General features: G+C 63.6%; 1 protein-coding gene across 5 annotated transcripts in view; it reads right to left on the bottom strand.

Moving 5' to 3' along the window:
• Positions 1 to 17658, bottom strand: part of ATP2B4 (ATPase plasma membrane Ca2+ transporting 4) — a 44072-nt gene extending 26414 nt beyond the window's left edge. For all 5 annotated transcript variants that reach the window (XM_017832113.1, XM_017832111.1, XM_017832116.1 and 2 more), the window contains exon 1: positions 17518 to 17658. The gene's annotated coding sequence lies outside the window, so the exon portion shown is untranslated. The remainder of the gene's footprint in view (positions 1 to 17517) is intronic.
• Positions 17659 to 18092: the final 434 nt, after the last annotated feature.

Raw genomic sequence — 18092 nt, forward strand, 5'->3', positions numbered from 1 at the left:
ACTTCCAGAGCCCCCAGGCACTGGAGAGGAACAAGTGCTCCCCGAGGGCCTCCTTGGGAAGAAAACAAGGAGCGGGAGCCCGAGCGCCCTGTGCGGACACGGGACCACCCCCAGAGCCGTGTCAGCTCCCAAACGACACCCCTGGGCAGGACAAGGGCTGCTGTGGAGTTTGGGATGAGGGACATGGACTGTCTGGAGCCACGGGCCGGGGTGTGGGCTGGGGGAGGCACGAGCTCCGGGCAGGAGGGAGCGGCTGGCGAGGAGCGGCAGAGCCGGAGCCGATGCCGGAGCCGATGCCGTGCTGCAGGCGAACCTGCCCGGAATAATAAACGGCTGCACGACACCTCCGTCCTGGCAGGGAGAGCAGCCACGGCCAGAGCCGGCACCAGAGCATCCCCCGTGCCCACCCCGGCCCCTGGCACAGCGAAAGGGACCCGCTGGCTTTTAAGCTCGGGAAGAGGAAAGTGCTCAGAGGGGGACAGGAATAATTAAATCAGCTGGACGTGTCACACGTGATGCCTTCAGCCAAGCCACGAGTGGCCTCGCTGCGACACTGGTGGCACCAGGAGCTGGCACATGCCAGCAGCAGCCACCACTGGGTCCCTGGGCAAGGCCATGGATCCTCCTGGCTCAGCACATCAGAGCAGACCCCAGCACTGCTCTGTCCTCCCTGCAGATGACCAGAGATGGAGCAAGCCCTGACCAAGCTCAGCTGTTGTTTTCCTTTATCCATGAATGAGGATGAAATCCCTACCCCAGCTCAGCTCCCCTCCAGCCTGAACAACCCTCACCATCCAGGGCAGAGAGCACCATGCTGAGGAGGAGCAAGAGCAGCCACCACATCCCCTGCCCAGAGCCACGAACCCCAGCCTGGACAAGCAGGATCAGGTCCATGAGCAAACAAACCTCAGGTCACCTGGATCACGGTGGATCACCTTCCCCAAGCCACCAGCACCCCAGCCCCACACACTGCCCTTCAGCAGCACCCACTGGGGTTCATCTCCTCTCCCACTTTGGGAATGGGGTGTTGGAAACACTTGGCTGCTGTAGGTTGCCATGGCAAACTCAATGTAAAGCTGTCAGGGATGCTGTTTATGTTGCCAAGTGGGGATGAAAAGAAAAAAAACCTCAACTCCCCCAAAATTACCCTTCTTGGCTCGGGTTTAAGATTTTTCTCTTTGGGAATTAAAAAAGCTGAGCTGCATCCCCAGTGGAATGAGAGAGGCTGCACTGAGCCCCAGAGCACACAGAATGGACAGACCCACTCTCCAGATGGACACGTGGGTTCCAAAAGCCAAACCAGCCAATTAAAGCAAAAAAACGGGCCTAAACCACCTTCCCCTGCCTGCTCTCTGGGATATGTCCCAGGAGAAACTGCACAGCTCCTCTGGCTCACCCTCCCACCTCGTGGACCCCACCAGCACTCAGCACCCACCGTGGGCTGCTGGGAGCCACAGTCCCACGTGGGAGCAAGGCTGGAAGGCAAAAAGCTGCTGGAATGGCTGCATCTGCTGAGAGCATCACTGGGAGAGACACGTGAGGTGCTGTCATCAGGGGAAGGTGTTTGGGGAGGGGAAGAGACCCCAGCTGTAGCAGGGAGGGACACGCCAGGGGACATGTGGGGCCTCCTGCACTGGGGGGTCTGCGCTGGCACCTCTGCCCAGCACACCTGCGGGGTTTCAACAGGTGAAAACCTCAGACACGCTGCCCTCAAAGGTGTGGGGGGCACGGGGAGGGCACAGGGAGGGCACGACCCCCACTCCAGTGCCCGCTGGGGCTGAGTCAGGTCCATCTCCCACGGTGGAGGGACATGGACACGTGGAGCAGATGGTCAGACCACAACAACACCAACCCCTGGGGGATTTTGAGGGCCCCCCACCTCCCACCCGGTGCCACAGCAGAGCCCCCACCTCTCCCCAGGAAACAGGGGGGCCCCAGCACCCCAGGGGCCAGGGCAGGGCCCCTCCCCTGCACACTCACCAAATCGCAATGTGCAGATGGCAGCCTCTCCTCACTGCCTGTTCCCAGCAACACCCCTGGCAGGGGAAGCCTTCCCTCCTTAACCCTTCCCACGCCGGGCACCCCCGGAGGGCACCCAGAGGGGACACCGGGGTGTTGTCACCTCCCGCGGTGGCAGGAGCCAACAGAGCGACTCACCGTGACAAACCACATGATCTGCAGGGGCAGGGCTGGCTCCAGGGGTGCGGGGGCCACCCCAGGCAGGATTGTCACCCTCAGGCCCAAGAGCTTCCCCGGCAGCCACCAAGGGAGGAGGCGCAGGATCGCAGAGGTCAGAGAGGGCAGCGAAGGTCACGGTGCCGGAAACTGGTCCTGCAGCCCAACACCCCCATGGCAAAGGCACGGGGGCACCAGGCCAGGCCCCAACACCCCGGACAGACCCCTGCAGGCACGAGCTCCACTCACGGCCCCCTGCGACAGCACAAGGCAGCGTGGGAGCAGGAGTTGTCCCCCCTTCCCCAGTCACGCCGGTGTCGCCCCTCCCTGCTCCTTCCCCTGGGCTCTGGGTGCCGAAACCAGGCAGGGTCCCCGCTCAGGGCTCCCCGGGGCAGCACCTGTGGCACCCACAGGACGTTCCCTCCTCCCACTGCAGTATCCGCTTCCTCCGTCGGACGCACCCGCCATGGGAGGGGACGGTGGCACCTCCCTCCCCAGCGGGGCCACCCCAGCACCCGACAGCGGGAAACCCCCCAGCGACACCCGCCCCACACGTGGGACACGTGGGAAAACACAAGAGCCAAACGCCTGGGATGGGGCGCTGCAATAACTGCAAGAAGCCCTCGTTTTTCACCTGCAGTGCTGAGAGGGAAGAAGCTCCCGGCCTTCGCCCTGCAAGAGTGGGGGGACTAACGTGCCCCCCTGCCAGGGCACCACAGCTGGAAAAGGGCCAGCAAAACACCCAGGAAGTGCTGGGGCCGCGCAGAGCTCAGCGGCAGCGATGCCGTGCCGGGGAAACCGAGCCACGGAGCAGTGCCCTGGTCTGCGAGCACGGGGCTGATGCTGCAGCCCAGGAGCACCAACCCCAGTGGAAATCTGTGGTGAGACCAGAAGGAGCTCCAGGCTTCTCCTACACCAGCCCACCAGCAGCCCCCCAGGGCCGGCAGCATCTCCTCCTCCCGCATCCCTGTGGTTCCCACCGGCAGCACAGCGGCAGCTCCGAGTCAAAATTCCCCAACTCCCACACGGTGCCGACTCCTGCTCACCTCACCCGTCTGTGAGCTGGGACACTGGAGGTGCCAGCGGGGTGGGAAGGGGGGGGACACACCGAAACCACCTGGGTGCCATAGACAGCAAAGGTACTCCTGCTCAGGGTGCCACGTGCTGCCAGAGACGCGGGAAGGAGCCGCTGGCCCGGGATGTCACCACCACCAGCCCCAGCTCCCCGTCACCAGCCCCAGCTCCCCGGTGGAGCAGAGCATGAATCGCGGCAGCCCACGGGTGGCACAGCCCGTAGTATTTCTCCCACACGCTGTGCCAGGCACACGCTTCCCGCTGCCGGAGCGGGGCGAGCGCCCGCCCGGTGCCAGGAGCGCAGCCGGCGCTTCCCTCGTGCGCGGCCACCGCCGGCACGTGCGCCCGGGGGCTGCCACGTGCAGGGCACGAGGCAGGGGACCCTGTCCCCAGACAGGCTGTCACCTCCCTGGCCCGGCTTGGACGCTCATCCCCGCGCAGGTGTGGACACCAGGGATGGGGAAGCAACCAGAGCGTCGTCACATCATCACACCATCCTCCTCCTCCTCCTTCTCCTGCCAGGCTGTAGGACCAAAAGGTCATATGGCACCTCTGAGCCACGCACCAGGGCCAAGGTCACGGGAAACCACAAGGAAAAGGCAGGAAGAGGCGGCCTTCCCCAAAAAATGCATCCCTTCGCCGGCCATTCCGCAGGGAACACGCGCGGCTGCCACCAGCCCACTAATTACAGCTGCCTTGGCTCTGTTTTTTCGCTCCTATTTTGCCTCCCGTTAATGAAGGCTGAAAAACTGCCGGGTTTTTGCATACCCAAGGCAGCAATTAGCAGCAGCAAAGGGCAGGGAAGAGGCTGGAGGCAGGAGAGCACTATGGATGTGGCAATCCCTGACAAGGCTCCCCAAAACCCGCCGCCCCGAGCCTCAAAACCTGGCGTCCCAAACCCCAAAACCTGCTGCCCCGAGCCCAGGGGCCACGACGGCCCCGGCTGCTGCTGTCCAAGCCCCTGCACGTGCCAAAGGCACGGGCACAGCTGCCAGAGCCTCAGTGCCGGGGCTCAGGAATCCACCCTCGCCCCCAGCCGGGGCTTCCCCGCGCCCCAGGGTGCAGCAGCCCAGGAATTTCAGGGGGGGTTGGAAGAAAAGGAAAAGCAGGGAGTCTCCAGGCGAGCTGTCAAGGGGAATGTTTCCATCTAAGGCCTTGGTATTTCTCTCCCCGGCGCCTGCACTAAATCACCCCAGCTCCTCTCATTATTCTTTTGTGCTTTACAAGGTAGCACAGCCGGTGGAGGAATGCAGGAGTGTGGGGAGCAAATCCGGCCTGTCCTGCTCCAGCAAATACCTGCAGCCCCCCAGCCTTCGGAGGGGCACAGCATCCCCTCCTGCCCTGCTACACCAGCACCAGGCAGAGGTACCTGGTACCTGGGGAGGGGGCACATGGCAGAGTCTGGTGCTGCCAGACTGGGATTGCCCTGGATCCCAGTATGAGGCTTTGTCCACTCCTTCTCGCAGCCCCCCCAGGATGGACACTGCCATGGTCACATCCCAGCCCTGCATTCAGACCAACCCGGATCCTCCCAGTTCCTGGCACACCTGGACACCCCCCCAGTCCCAGCACCTGCGGCAGAAGGGAGATGACACCAACAATCCCACCGGGATGGGCAGCTGGGGGTCCTATTCCCAGGCAGACACTCCATCCCCCCCAGCACACGGAGGCTGGGACTCTCCCAGTGCAGCAGAAGTGCTGGTGCCCAGAGCAAGGCTGGGAGCAGCATCCAGGCAGCTGGAGGAGAGGGCACAGGCCACGGGGCCACCGGGCCAGGATCCAAACCAAGGATGGCGCAGAGGGCAGGACGGGAGGAGCCCGGAGCTCTGCCTCGAGGGACGGGCTCTCTCTGCTCCACAGACCTCTGGAGCCATTCCTGGGGCAGAGGCACAGCCAGAGGACACTGGGACTTTGGCAGGAGCTCGGGCAGAGCAGAGCCTGACCCAGCTCACCCCCAGCCCTCACTGCCAGCCTCAGGGAGAGGCAGAGATGCTCCAGGCAGCTCAGCCATTCCCACCTCTCCCATGGGATCCCCATGGGATGGGGCAGCCCCCGAGGAGCGGGTGCAGTTGGTCTCTGACTCAACTCCCCACACGTCCCTCTGCCCTACACAGCTGGGGAAACTGAGGCAGCCACACACCTGAGCACAGCAGCATCCCTCTCCCAGCCCCAAACAGGGGGAAAATCCCAGCAATCCTGACTCCCACCTTTCTACAACTCATTCAAAAAGCAGAGGAGCAGCTTAGCTTAAAATCAAGCAAAAACCAGCAGGTAAGTACTGATCCAGAGCACAGGGGATTTCACAGGCAAAACAACACCCAGGGAACGGGAGAGCCACCGGCCAGGACACAGGGGCACAGCCACGGTATTTTTAGCAGGATTACACAGGGACAGGGGATTCCTACCCTGAAAATCCCTGGGGGCTTAAAATAGGCCCCGTCACTTCCTCCCAGCAGCAGCCGGGAGAAGCATCTGCTTCTCCTGGAAGTCAGGAGGAGGAGAGGTTGAGCCCTTGGGGTGCCACAGGGCACCCTGAGGCACCTGGGTGAGCACAGCACTCACCTTGCCAGCGAGCTGCTTCCTCCTCCTCCCGGCTCAGCGAGAAGAGTCCCGTGCAAAAACCAAAAGAGCAGCAATCACAGCCAGACACTCCTCGGGGTCACAGTGGGGCAACTGAGGCAGGAGCCAGGGAGCTGGTTTGACCCCACAGGGAAAGTCGGGGGCTCCTGGGCTGCAGGAGAGCAGGGGCTGCCCCAGAGCTGGGATTGCACCAGGGGAACCCCGAGGAGTCCCCCCTGCAGCCCCCAGGGTGGGCTGGGACAGCAGGAGGGGTGATCCAACGCTCAGATCCCGATCCCGAGGCTGGAAGCAGCCCTGGGGGACACGGGGAAGGGCTGGGGGCAGAAATGCCCCTCCTGCCACCTCCCCACGTGGGCCAGGGGGACGGGGTGGGTGCCCCTGGTCCGGTACCCGTGTGTGCTCCGAGGGCTCCCGCGCAGTCCCGCTCCGGATCACATCCCCTTCGGACGCCGGGTAACTCCTCCGATCCCGACTAGCTCGTGTCCCTCACGCCACACCGCTCCGGCAGCAAATCCATATTTTTCCATTGAAAAGTCCAAGCAGAGAGAGGGAGAGAGAGGGGATTTTTCCAGGCGAAAGGGAAGAGTCGGCAACAAGGTGGTGGCGGGGGGGGGAGGGCGGGAGGCTCCGAGCCCCCTCCCTGCCCCGAAGGGTTAAAAAATAAAGTCGGGAAAAGTGTGTCCGCGATAGGAAAAACACACGCGCTCCCAGGGAGAGCGCGCCGGCTGCTCCCGTTTCCCTTCCCGACATGCCCCGCTCCTGGGAAAGTGTAGGCTGTTTTCCATATATAACTGCAAACTGTTCCATGCAGTAAGAAGTCTAATTAAAGGGAGGGAGGGAGAGCGGGAGAGACGCAGGAGAGCGAAAGGCAATATTTATACGAGGGAAGAAAAGCTGCATCCCCGGGCACCGAATCAGCCCCTCGCGGAGCAAAGCCCGTGATATCACCGGGAGATCAAACCTGGGCAGAAGAGGCAAATCAGAGCCTGGAAAATATGTAGCAGTAAATAGGGGGACAGAGCCAGATGGGCCAGGAGAGCACGGGGAGGGACGGGGGAAGGAAGAGCTCCTCTGAGACAGTTGCTGGGATGAGGCCAAGGGGTGTGGGAGGGGGCACACACACACACCCGGCCCCCTGGGAGCCTCCCGGGGTCCCCACTCCTTGTCCCCCACGGCAGGAGAACCAAGTATTTAAGAAAACAGCAGGAATCTGCTCGAAAAATAAATATGAAAGTAAAACCACACGGGCAGGAACAGGGCAGGGGGGGTGTGAAATGCCAGGAGGAGAGCGGCACGCTGTGGGACGCCGTGGGGGTGGGGGAGGCTGCAAGGGAAGGGACACCCATCCACACTCAAGGGGTGACCCACATAGTCCTCACCCCACTTAGAAACACCAGCCTTGCCTCTCCCACCCGCCCTCAGCTGCATCTCACCACCCCAATGCTTTGGGGGCACCCCTTTCCCACCATCCCAGCCCAAGCAGGGCAGGAGGGGTCCAGGGCCACCGGAAAAACCCCAGATCTGCTCTTCAGAGCCTCACTGTTCTTCCCATCAGCTCCAGCCACAGCCCCGAGGTGATCCAGAGCAGCCAACACATTCCCAGTTATAGGGGCCTGTGCCTACCCCGGGTGCCAGTGCATTTTAAACCCATCAATGTCCTTTAATCAAGTGCTGATCTATCTAAAAATCGTCCTATCTGGGCTGAGCACCGGGGAGAGGCTGGTGACAACAGCACCATCCTCCTCCTCCTCCTCACAGGCACCGTGTGCTCCATTCCCAGCTGGCTGGGACTGTCCTCTCCCCTCCCCAAAACAGACCTGACCCGCTGCTCCAGCAACGGAGCCGCGGTGTGCTGGGCACTGTCATTCCCAGTACCACCATTCCCAGTACCGCCATTCCCAGCACCGCCATTCCCAGCACCGCCATTCCCAGCCCCATCCCCACCTCCACACACGTGCCCGGTGTCCCAGGTGCTCAGCCCTGTCCTGACCTGCCATCCTGTTTATGCAGCGTCGTCTCCAGCGCCCCCGCGCTCCCAGAGGCTCCCAGCTGCACCAGTAAACCAGGGAAACTGGGATATCCCTTTTCCTCAAGTGCCAGCATGCAGCTGCTGGCACAGCTCCCACCTCCTGCGTCCCTGCAGGTGGGATGGTGCCTCCCTGCCCCTCTGGGCGCTGACCCAGCCCAGGCTCTGCCACCACACGTGTCCTCTGCGCCAGAAATCACAGCTCAGGGTGCTGCAGGTCGTCCCCCCATCACCAAAGAACCCACTGCTGAAGCTGCAACAGAGCTGAGAGTCAGAATCATAGAATCTCAAAATGGTTTGAGTGTGAAGGGAACTTAAAGCCCACCCAGTTCCACCTCCTGCCATGGGCGGGGACACCTTTCACTAGCCCAGGTTGCTCCGAGCCCCGTCCAACCTGGCCCTGAATTTCAAGCTCTACTTCAAACTGCAGAGACAGGAAAAGACACAACAGGGGCAAGGACACGGTGCTGGGGGGGGTTCCCACTGCCCAGCACCCCCCAGGCCAACAAGCAATGCCCCCCAAAGCTCTGCAGGCTCTGCCCAGCCTCCAAACAAGAGGAACAAACCAGCCCTGGGGTCAGCCGAGGTGACAGCTGGACACCGGCCACTTTGTCCTGGCCGGACCTGGAGCCGCAGGAGCCACGGGAGGCTTTGGCACAGCCCCTGCCTATCCCAGGCACTTACCCAGGTGGGTCCCTAAGCACCAGCACTAATCCAGGGATAATTGCAGCTTTAACAGCGATAGGGCCCAGATTAGCGGCGCAATCCGGGTGTTAGGGGTGCTGTGCTGGCAGGAAGCAGACTGAGCAAGGGTGATCCACAGGGAATACGGCGAGTGGCCGGCACCCAACCCAGCTGCCAGGACACCAGAGCCCAGCACGGGGTGGTACCAGGGGATGGAGGCAGAAGGGCTGCCCGTGGCTGGGTGTCGTTGATTCCTGCTCTCCATCCGGCTGGAAAAATGCAAAACCCACCCAGGGCCTGGGGCTTGCACGGGCAGGATTCCCCCTCCTGCCCCGGGTATCCTACCCAGGATTGTTCCACATGCTGGAATCCCCTCTACTCCCAAGGCTCTGGCTGCTCTTCTCTGCCCTCTCACTTTCCCAGTTGCCTGCAGTACTGAGGTCCTTCCTCATCCCCTCCATCAGCCTTTTGCTCCATCCTTGGAGCCCAGGCAGGGGCTGGGCAGGTGGGTTTGCTCTCTGCATAACAAGGACAGTGGGAATGCAAAGAGCAGGGGACACTGCCAGGACAGCCACTGGTTTGGGGTCCCACAGCACCATTTGGGGTCCCCCAGAACCACCTGGACTTGTTCTGTTCCCTGCTCCCACACAGCCCCTCAAGGGGACGCAGCCAGACAGAGTCCCAGGCAAGGAGACTGAGATTCAGGGAAGCTCTGTGCCAGCTTTCCTGGGTCCCTTCCCTGCGATCCTCTTCCCAAAGGATCACTCCAGCAGGGCTGGAGCGCAGCGAGGTCTGGGGGCTGAGGAACAGCGAGGCCGGCCTGCACACGCAGCTGTGTCCGGGGGAGCGGGAGGAGGAAGGGAGGATCCCTCATTGTCCTTTCCAAAGGGAAAAGGGACAGTCCCCTGCACAGAGGTGCCAGGCAGGGCAGGAAGCACTTCCAGCCTCCTTGCTCCAGGCTGTGTCTGCCCTCGGAGAGAGGAGGACACCGGCACACACAGCACAGGTCCCCCCGCGCGGCACAAACTCCATCTGCAACAGCTTCCCAGGATTCGATGCACTTCACGTTCAACTGCAGGAGCCAGAGGATCCCCCGGCTGCTGACCTGCACAGAAACACCCAGCTGCTGCAGGGGAGGGATGGAAAAGGAGGAGGAAGGGCCATTCCTGCACCGAGCTCCGGGTGCGTGCCCGAGCGGGCGCCCAGCGAGGTGAGACTGGGCACGCAGACAACGTCCACAGATGGGCAGAGACGGGAAGAGTGGGAAAACAATGCCAAGAAGGGAAGCAATGAATGGAAAGAGATGAAAGGCAGCGGGTCAGGAGCTAGAACAACAGAATTCAGCTGCGGACACAGAGCTGGAGCACGGTGTGGAAGGATTTTGGCTCACCAGGGCCTGGCCCAGGGCTGCACCCAGCCCTGGAGTATCCACTGGACACCAAGCCAGCCACCACTCCCTCACCCCTGGATGCACCTCTCCCAAAACAGGCACCTACAGAGCAACACCTGACCCACAGCTCCAGCCTCCCCCCAGGAGGCAAAGCAGCCTCCTCTGTGAGCCCCAGTCGGCTGCGTTTGGCACCCAGCACACGCCGAGGAATCCAAGCTGCCCCTGGGAAGAGCAGCCCGTGGATTGAACACCCCGAGGAGCACCCGGGCTGGCTCCCAGGGGCACAGCACACCCTGAGGATGCCGAGGCAGGGAGCAGGAGGAGGTTATCCAGCTGGTTTTCCCCCACGGGGAGGCGAGAGGGGCCTGGCTGTTTGCTTTCTCCTTCCCCCAGGAGATCTCCTGCTGACTCGGGAAACACCCTCGGGTGCAGCTCTGCGGGGAGGAGACGCTTCCCAGACACAGGCAGCAGCTTCAGTCCTTCCCCTCGCTTTTGGCCAGTCCAGTTGGGGTCAGATTTAAGAGCAATTCGTCACTTGGGAAATAACACCACTCCAGGCCTCCTCCCTCAAATAAACCTCAAAAGACATCATTTAGGCGAGCTTAATTTGGACAACTAAAAATAGTCAGCACTAGTCACACTGGAAAATGCAGGCTGTGGAGCTTCACCCTTTCACAGCTCCAGCTGGGACATGGGGGTTTCTGGCCCCCAGCTCCACAGAAGCGTCCCTAGGGAGGAGCACAGCCTCGCTCCCACAGGGAATCAGTGGGTACAACAGGACCCTCCAAGGACCCGTCCCAGCGCCCTGCACGGCTGCTCCGATGAAAGTTTTGGGTCCCCACACTTTCCCAGGCAGGATGCGGTGACTCACAGCCACGTCTGCACCAGGACACCCAGGAAAGATCAGCCACGCTTGCAGCTCCTCCCAGCCCAGCCAAGTTTCTGGTCCCAGCTCTCTGCAGCTGATTCAGCCCCTCGGCCCCAGGCAGAGGCAGCCAGGCCTGTGCCACTCGGGATAAATCCCCACCACTGAGGGATGCGGGCTGGCATTCCAGCTTCCCTCCCACTCCACAGCAGCGGGGCTGCCTCAGGCACTGCGACCTTCACCAGCCACAGTCCCAGCCTTGCTCCAGCCCATCCCACCGGCAGCTCGGGCTCCTCCACCGCCAGCCTGGCATTGCCAGCTGTCGGCATCACCAAACAGCCTCCAGCAGAGCCACAAATCCAGCCTGCCCTCATTTCCCTGCAATCCCCCTCCTTGCACCAATCTCTCCCTCCTTGCACTAATCCCTCCCTGTTCCAGAGGCAGGAATAATATTTAACTCAGGTTCAGGCTGGAGCACGAGCTCCCTCCCAGCCCCGGGTCACCCCCGGGCTGTCCCCACTGCCGAGGCCGCGCTGGATCCAAGCTCCCGGCACAGCCACGTGCCCGTGGCAGAGCCCGGCTCCGGCGGGAAGCCCCCCTGGAGCGGGCAGCCCTGGGAAGCCCGGGAAGCTCGTGCTGCCGGCTGCCAGCTGCAGCGATCTGTCACCGAGGGATTTGTATGCAGCCGGCGCGCGGGACCGGCAGACGGGGCTGGGCTGTCCAGGTGCCACGCGGCTCCCCGAGCAAACCAGACACCCTGCCCTGGATTCCACGGCCAGCAGATCCCACCTGGAGCCGCCCACGTCCCCTGGGATACACCCCAGCTCAGCCCCATGAAAGGGTGGGGGCTTCAGCCCCTGCAGAGCGGGGATGAGAGGGGACGATGCTCAAGGACTGAGCCATCTTCTCGCTCATCCCTGTGTCCCTTGGCTGCCTGTCCCCTGGCACGAGCAGGAAAAGCAGTTTTCCCACTGCCAGCTACAGGGCATCCGTGCAGCCTGGGATCTGCCCTCAGCAGTGCTCGAGCAACCCGGGGTTATTTTTAAGTGGCTGGTGAGAAGGTGGGAAGGGAGACGAAGAGCTGGAATGCCGCGATGCTGTGCCACTAAGCCTCTGGAAAGGCTGGAGCACAGAGAGCAGAAGCATCAGCGTTTCCAAGCAGGAACAAAAGGCGAGAAGCGAAAAGCCGAGGGCATTCCGTGGGGCTGGCTGGAGCCGTCGGCACCTCCCGGGCGAGCGAGGGGTGGCAAAGGGACAGTAAAGCTCCAGCTGCTGCAGCAGGGTCCTTAATTAGCATCTTGGGAATCGGCGCTGAAAATCAGACACCTTCTGCCCGAAATCCGAGCCCAGACCTGAAAATCTGATCCTTGGATCCGATGCTCAAAGAGCAAAGGTCACGTCAAATCCCAGACAGGCCCTGCCACTGTTCTGCAGGGCTGAGCCCCCGCCGTGGTCCCCTGTGCCCAGCTTTGCCCCCTGCCCACCCCCGGCCCCCCCAGGCTGGGCAGAGGCAGCACCGAGAGGGCCGGCGGCTTATTTTTAGCCCGGGGAAGGCAGGAGCTGGGAGCTGCCATCCCAGCTCTTGCCCTTGGCATGGGACACGCTGCTTTCACTGCTGCAGCGAGTGCCTCGGGCCTCAGCCCACCCCGCTGCCCCCCAGGCTCCGCAGCGCTGGCTGCACCCCCCCCGGCTGGCATCACCTCCCTTGGCACGAATCCTTCCCCCAGGGAGGAGGAGGAGGAGGAGGATGCTCAGCCCAGGAGCCGGCGGCTGCCGCGGCCCCGCGGCAGAAGGATCGGGGATTATTTACAGCTCCTTAACGGAGCGCGGCGAGTCAGGCAGGGCTGCGTTAGGCAGGGCTCAGTTAGGCAGGGCTGACCTTTCGGCGCTGGAGACAAAGGGAGGTGTCAGCCGGCGCGGGATCGCTGTGCGGGACCCTCCCCGGCCCGCCGGGACGGAGCGGGAGGCCGGACCCTGGCGGGGGGCTCGGGAGCGGCGGGGCCGGCCAAGGCCACGGAAAGCCAAGCGCGCCGGGATCCCAGCCTGGGAAAAGGAGGGATCGGATTCCTCCCTGCGCGGCCCCGCCGGACAAACTCTTCCGGGTGGGGACTCCTACGCGCCGCTCCCTGCCCTGGCACACCAGCAGCTCGCCGCTTCCCACAGCCCCCGGCCGCTCCGGCGGCAGGAAAACACCGGGATACGGCACCAAAGAAAAGCTGGGGGGGTTGGAGACTCGCCCCCGGCACCCCCGAGGCTGCGCTTGGCTCCTCTGCCGGCTCAGCCCAGCTGCCGACTCATCCCTGCCATGGAAGCGGAGAGGGAAAAGTTTCCCCGTCAGCACAAAACACCGACAACTGGCCAAACCTTGGGCTTGGCTTTCCTGCTGCCCTGGCCAGGAGTTCACCCTGCGGGGACCCGCCAGGTCCCGGCCCGGGGGGTGCAGGGGATGGGCCCACACCCTGCATTAGGGGACTGGGGTGTCCCCAGGGGCTCCCCCGGACCCTCCTGCTGCAGGGAAGGAAGGGCCTGCCGAGACCAGGAGCTCTGCCCCTTGGCACTGCCCAACGGGAGATCCTTCCCATGCCCCTTCCCTCGCTCCAAAGAGATCTAGCTGCGGGATTTGGGCAGAGGAACACGTGCAGGGCTGGTGTCATGGCTTTGTGTCCCCTCCCCAGCACGGACCCTCCTGGTCCCTACAGCTTAGGACTGGATGCCATGATCCAGAAGCCCAGACATCCCAGGGAAGCAGCCCAGGAGTACCTGGTATCCCACCAGGCTCCCCACATCCCTCACCACCTTCCTGGGCAGCAGTGACCTGTTCCCCCTTGCCAGCCCCTCGCTCCCTGCTGAGGTGGTACAGGCAGAGGGATTCTCCTGGCCAGGATTCCCACAGCCCCAATTCCTGACCCTCTCCGGGGCACATCGCTGTGCATCAGCTTCCCACATTTAAATCCAAGACCTCTCCCAGAAGCTCACAAATGCAGGAGGACAGGGAACTCATCTGTTACTCACAGAGAGCTCTCACAGGATTTAAGTTGCTTAATTAGTGCTTTAAGAGAGTCAGCAGCCGAGTGGGTGACACCCCAGCGGGATGTCATGTGCTCCACAGGGCTCAAGCTTCGCTTTCCTCCTCTCCTACCCAGGGTTATCTCATTTCTTTTTTTTCCCTTTTCCATTTTCTAATGAATAAACAGAGGGGCAGGTTCTATAAGTCCATGGAAACTCTATTATCCCTCCGCATTAAAGCCAAAAGCAACTAATTAAAACATCAAAGTCAGAGGTTTCATTAGTTCGGCCTCAGCGCTGGCAGGAGGTGACAGGGAACGAACGTGGCTCCCACAGCCAACTGCTCCGAGGGACCCCGAGGCTGGACCCGCACCCTGAAACACGTTCCCTGTCCAGTGCCACCCTTTCCCATCAAAGCTGCTTCCCCCAAAAACATCTCTGTCACCTGCACCATGAGATGGGTCTTTATTCCCACCCCACACAACACCAGGGTGAGAGGGATGGGGTCGAATTTCCAGCTCACCCTCACCAATCTATTTCCTCCTCTGCACACGGGATCCCCACCTACATGACACCTCTGCCTCCATCCACCCTGAGCAGGAATGCTCCAGGCAGCCAGCAGGCATCCAACAGCATCCCTCACCCTGCCAGGATCCACTCCCAGCAGTCACCAGCGAGCCACAGGAATTGGGGAACACCAAGGAGGAGTCACCTCTTTGTGCTGCAGAGGCCACCTCCCCATCCAAGGACCTGCAGCCCATTGCCACGGTCACACTGAGCATCAGCCACCTCCTCATCCAAGGATCCACATCCCTTGCCATGGTCACACCGAATATTGGTCCCTCCCCATCCAAGGACCTGCATCCCATTGCCATGGTCACACCGAGCATCCCCACATCCCTCCCCGGGCTCCTGGTCCCTGCCACAGCTGCACTCGGAGCCAAGCGGGATCCCCGGGGCTTTAACCCAGGTTTTCCTCCGGCTCCTTTCCCAAGCACAGCCCAGCCGTCCCCGGCGGGGAGGAGCCGTGGGCGAGGAGGAAGCCAGAGCTGCCAGCCCTGGGCCCTGCGAGGAGCAGCGGATACGGGGAGCAGCAGCAGCAGCAAACAGGCGGCGGCAGCGAGTCCCCGCTGCAGAGATTTGGGTCCCCCCAGTCCCTGCAGGCTCCATCCTGTGCTGCTGGAACAGGCGCGTGCGACCACTGCGGGAAAACTCCGCTCGTGGCCTAGCGGGGAGGAGAAACAGGAAAAGGGGAAAAAAAACCAACCCCAGAGAGGAGCAGGGAGCGTGCAGAGAATCCGCAGCCCCGGCGAGGGGCAGCTACGGAAGGAGCAGGCTCGTCTCCCTGGGCAGGCAGGGGAGGAGCAGGCTCGTCTCCCAGGGCAGGGAGCCTTGGGGACAAGGGGAAACTCCAGGCTCAGCTCCACCCCGGCGCTTTCGACTGCAAAACAATAGTGGAGAGGAGCAGCCGTCCCTCCCTGCTCTTACTCATCCTGCCCAAGGACCTGTGCCACCCTTCGGCTCACCCCTCCCTGCCCCTCCTCTGCCCGGGGGCTCCGGCATGGCGGGTCCCGGCTCCAGAGGCGCAGGCGACGGCAACAGATCCCCCGGGAACGGATCCGGACCCACGGCACGCGAGCGGCGAGCCGGCAGCGCAGGGAATTCCCTCCGTCATCATCTCAGCCGAAAAAAAAAAACCAACACCCAACAACACCCTTCGCCCTCTCCAGCCTCTACCTGCAGCGCTCGCACCACTTTCCCAGCGCCAGCAATCCCCTTTCCAGCCGGGAAGGAGCCGAGGCTTCGCGCAGGGCTCGTACGGGGCTGCTCCCAGCGCAGCCCCCGCGGCGACCGTGGGATGGGGATGGAGCCTGAACCCCGAGGGGCCGCTCTGGGGGACGGGGAAGCTCTGCCCCCGTGCCCTGGGAGCTTCCCAGCTCCACCTGCCCCATCCCAGCAGTGGCACCTCCATATCCGAGTGCATCCAGCCTGGCCGGGGGGAGTCACAGGACACGCAGGGGTTGGGAGGCCTCCAAGACCACCCAGCCCGCACCGTTCAGCCCGGGAGGGCCCTCACTGCCCTGACACGAGGGGCACCCCCTGACCCAGCACCCAGCGCAGCCACCCCAGGGGCCGGGGGGGATTTCCCGGGGAGGGTCATCCAAGGGGGCAGCCGGGGAGGGATCCCCGCGGCGCGGCGGGGTGGGGCCGGAGCGCGGGGGCGTCAGCTTCTCTCGCTCATGATTTAATAATTTAGGTGCGTTTCAGTGCTCAGGGAAGCGAAAGATTGAGGGCAGTGTCTGGAGCCTGGCAGGGCGCAGGCAGCGGCACAGCCCACGGCCGTGGCATCGCGCCCCTCCGGAGTGGGGGCACAGCTCGGTGTCCCCCAGCCCCAGGACGGCTCTGGATGCCCCATGGGGTGCTCCGAGCACTCACCTCCGCCCCAGTTCGCTGCCCCCGGGTCCTGCCCGTCCACCCACGTCCAGGGCTGCCTGTCCACGTCCACGGGCAGAAACTGGCTGCACTGGTTTGAGCTTCGCAATCCAAACCCCCACCCAAGCTCAGGTCTCCAGAGATAAGAGCACAATAACCTATTGTCCCTCCTCCCCTCCCAACATCTCCTCTTGCCTCTGGCAAAGCAGGGAGGGACCACCCAGCTCCATGCGGTCCCCCCACCCCCACCGCCGGGGACCCCACGGGGGGCACAGCCCCACCGAGCCAGGCCAGGGATGCTGGGAGGCTCCACAGCCCGGGCTTGGATGCAGGGAGAGGGCTGGGGGCAGAGGCAGGAGGAGGTGGACGAGGCCAGAGCCTGGCTGGGCTTCTAATTTATTTCCTTATTTATTTTTTTCCTCCCCACTCCTGTTTTGTGCCGTGGATCTGACCGGCTGGGTTGGTGCAGGCAGGAGGGAGACGTGCCCAGCCCTGGCATGGGCAAACCCCACGCATCCCACCCTCCCTGCGTCCCACCCCGCATGCCACCCCCAGCCCCACGCACACCCCACCCGAGCCAAGGAGCAGCCCCCCTCCTGCCCCACGGGTGGGGAAAACCACCCAAACCACCCACGCAGCACCTTCCCCGCTCTGTCCTTGGGCTGCCGCAAGCCCCCCTCCCCTTCCCCCGCCTCTTCCTTCCTCCATCACCCTCCTCCTCCTCCCCGCAGTGCCACAACACGCTGCCTTCCAAAAAGCCCACAGCACGCGCGACCGGGAGCCCCACGCCCCCCCCCTTCAAGGGCAGGCAACAAGTTGCAGGATACGACCGGAGAGTCCTCCCCACACCAGATATCGGGGGGCTGAGGGAGTTCCCCCCCCCTCCCCAAGATGTTTGGGGGCTGCAGCGCCTCGCAGCCCCCCACGCACCACAGCGGACGGACCGCGGCGATCCCACCATCACACCCACCTCCCACGTGGGACCGGGGTGGGGGGGGATCCACGCCAACCCCCCCCTGCTCTGGGGACCCGCGCCAAGCCCCGCCATCCCACCTGCTGCACTGGGACGAACTGGGGTGGGTGAAAGCGCCGCGACCACCGCCCAGCCCGGGCGGGCTGGGCGGTGGTCGCGGCGCTTTCACCCACCCCTGTGCACCCCTCACCTACAAACAACCTCCCCCCGGGGACCCCGCACCGCACTCCCGTGACTCCCCCCATGCACTCAGCACCTCAACCCCTCCCGGGACCCCCGGACCCCACCCCGGGGTCCCCCCGCGCACTCACCGGCTCAGCTCCCGCGGCGCCCGGCTGGCGGCGGAGCCCCCCCGGCTGGCCATGGGATGGAGGGGGAACGGTCCCGGAGCTAACGGGAGAAAATGCTTGTCATGGCAACCCCCGTGCCGTGCGGGGCCGTGCGGGGCCGGGCCGAGGAGGGAGGGGACGGGGGGAGGGAGGGGGAGGGCTCGTCCCAGCCCGCCGGGGGAGGGGCTCCCTTAAGGTGGTTGCACGCCCCGACGGCTGCTTAAGGGGGACGGGAAGGAGACGGAGAGTGGGGGGTGAAACCCCGGGCAGTGGGAGGACCCCACAGGCAGAGTGGGGGGTGCACCCCCAGAAAGTGTGGGAACACCCACAGGCAGAGTGGGGACCCCCCGGGCAATGTGGGCATCCCCCTGGGCAGCACAAGGACCCCCCCTGCTAGAGCGAGGAGAGCACTCCTGGGCAATGTGGGGACCCCCCAGGCAATGTGGGGACCCCCCCCGGGCAGTGTGTGCACCCCTGGGCAATATGGGGGCACCACAACGTGTCCCCCCCCCCTCGGGGAGCTCTGGCACTACCCATGGCACTGAGGCTTGTGCACT

This window comes from Lepidothrix coronata, unplaced genomic scaffold (genome assembly GCF_001604755.1).
Source record: "Lepidothrix coronata isolate B3197 unplaced genomic scaffold, Lepidothrix_coronata-1.0 Scaffold199, whole genome shotgun sequence".
NCBI classification, from domain to species: domain Eukaryota; kingdom Metazoa; phylum Chordata; class Aves; order Passeriformes; family Pipridae; genus Lepidothrix; species Lepidothrix coronata.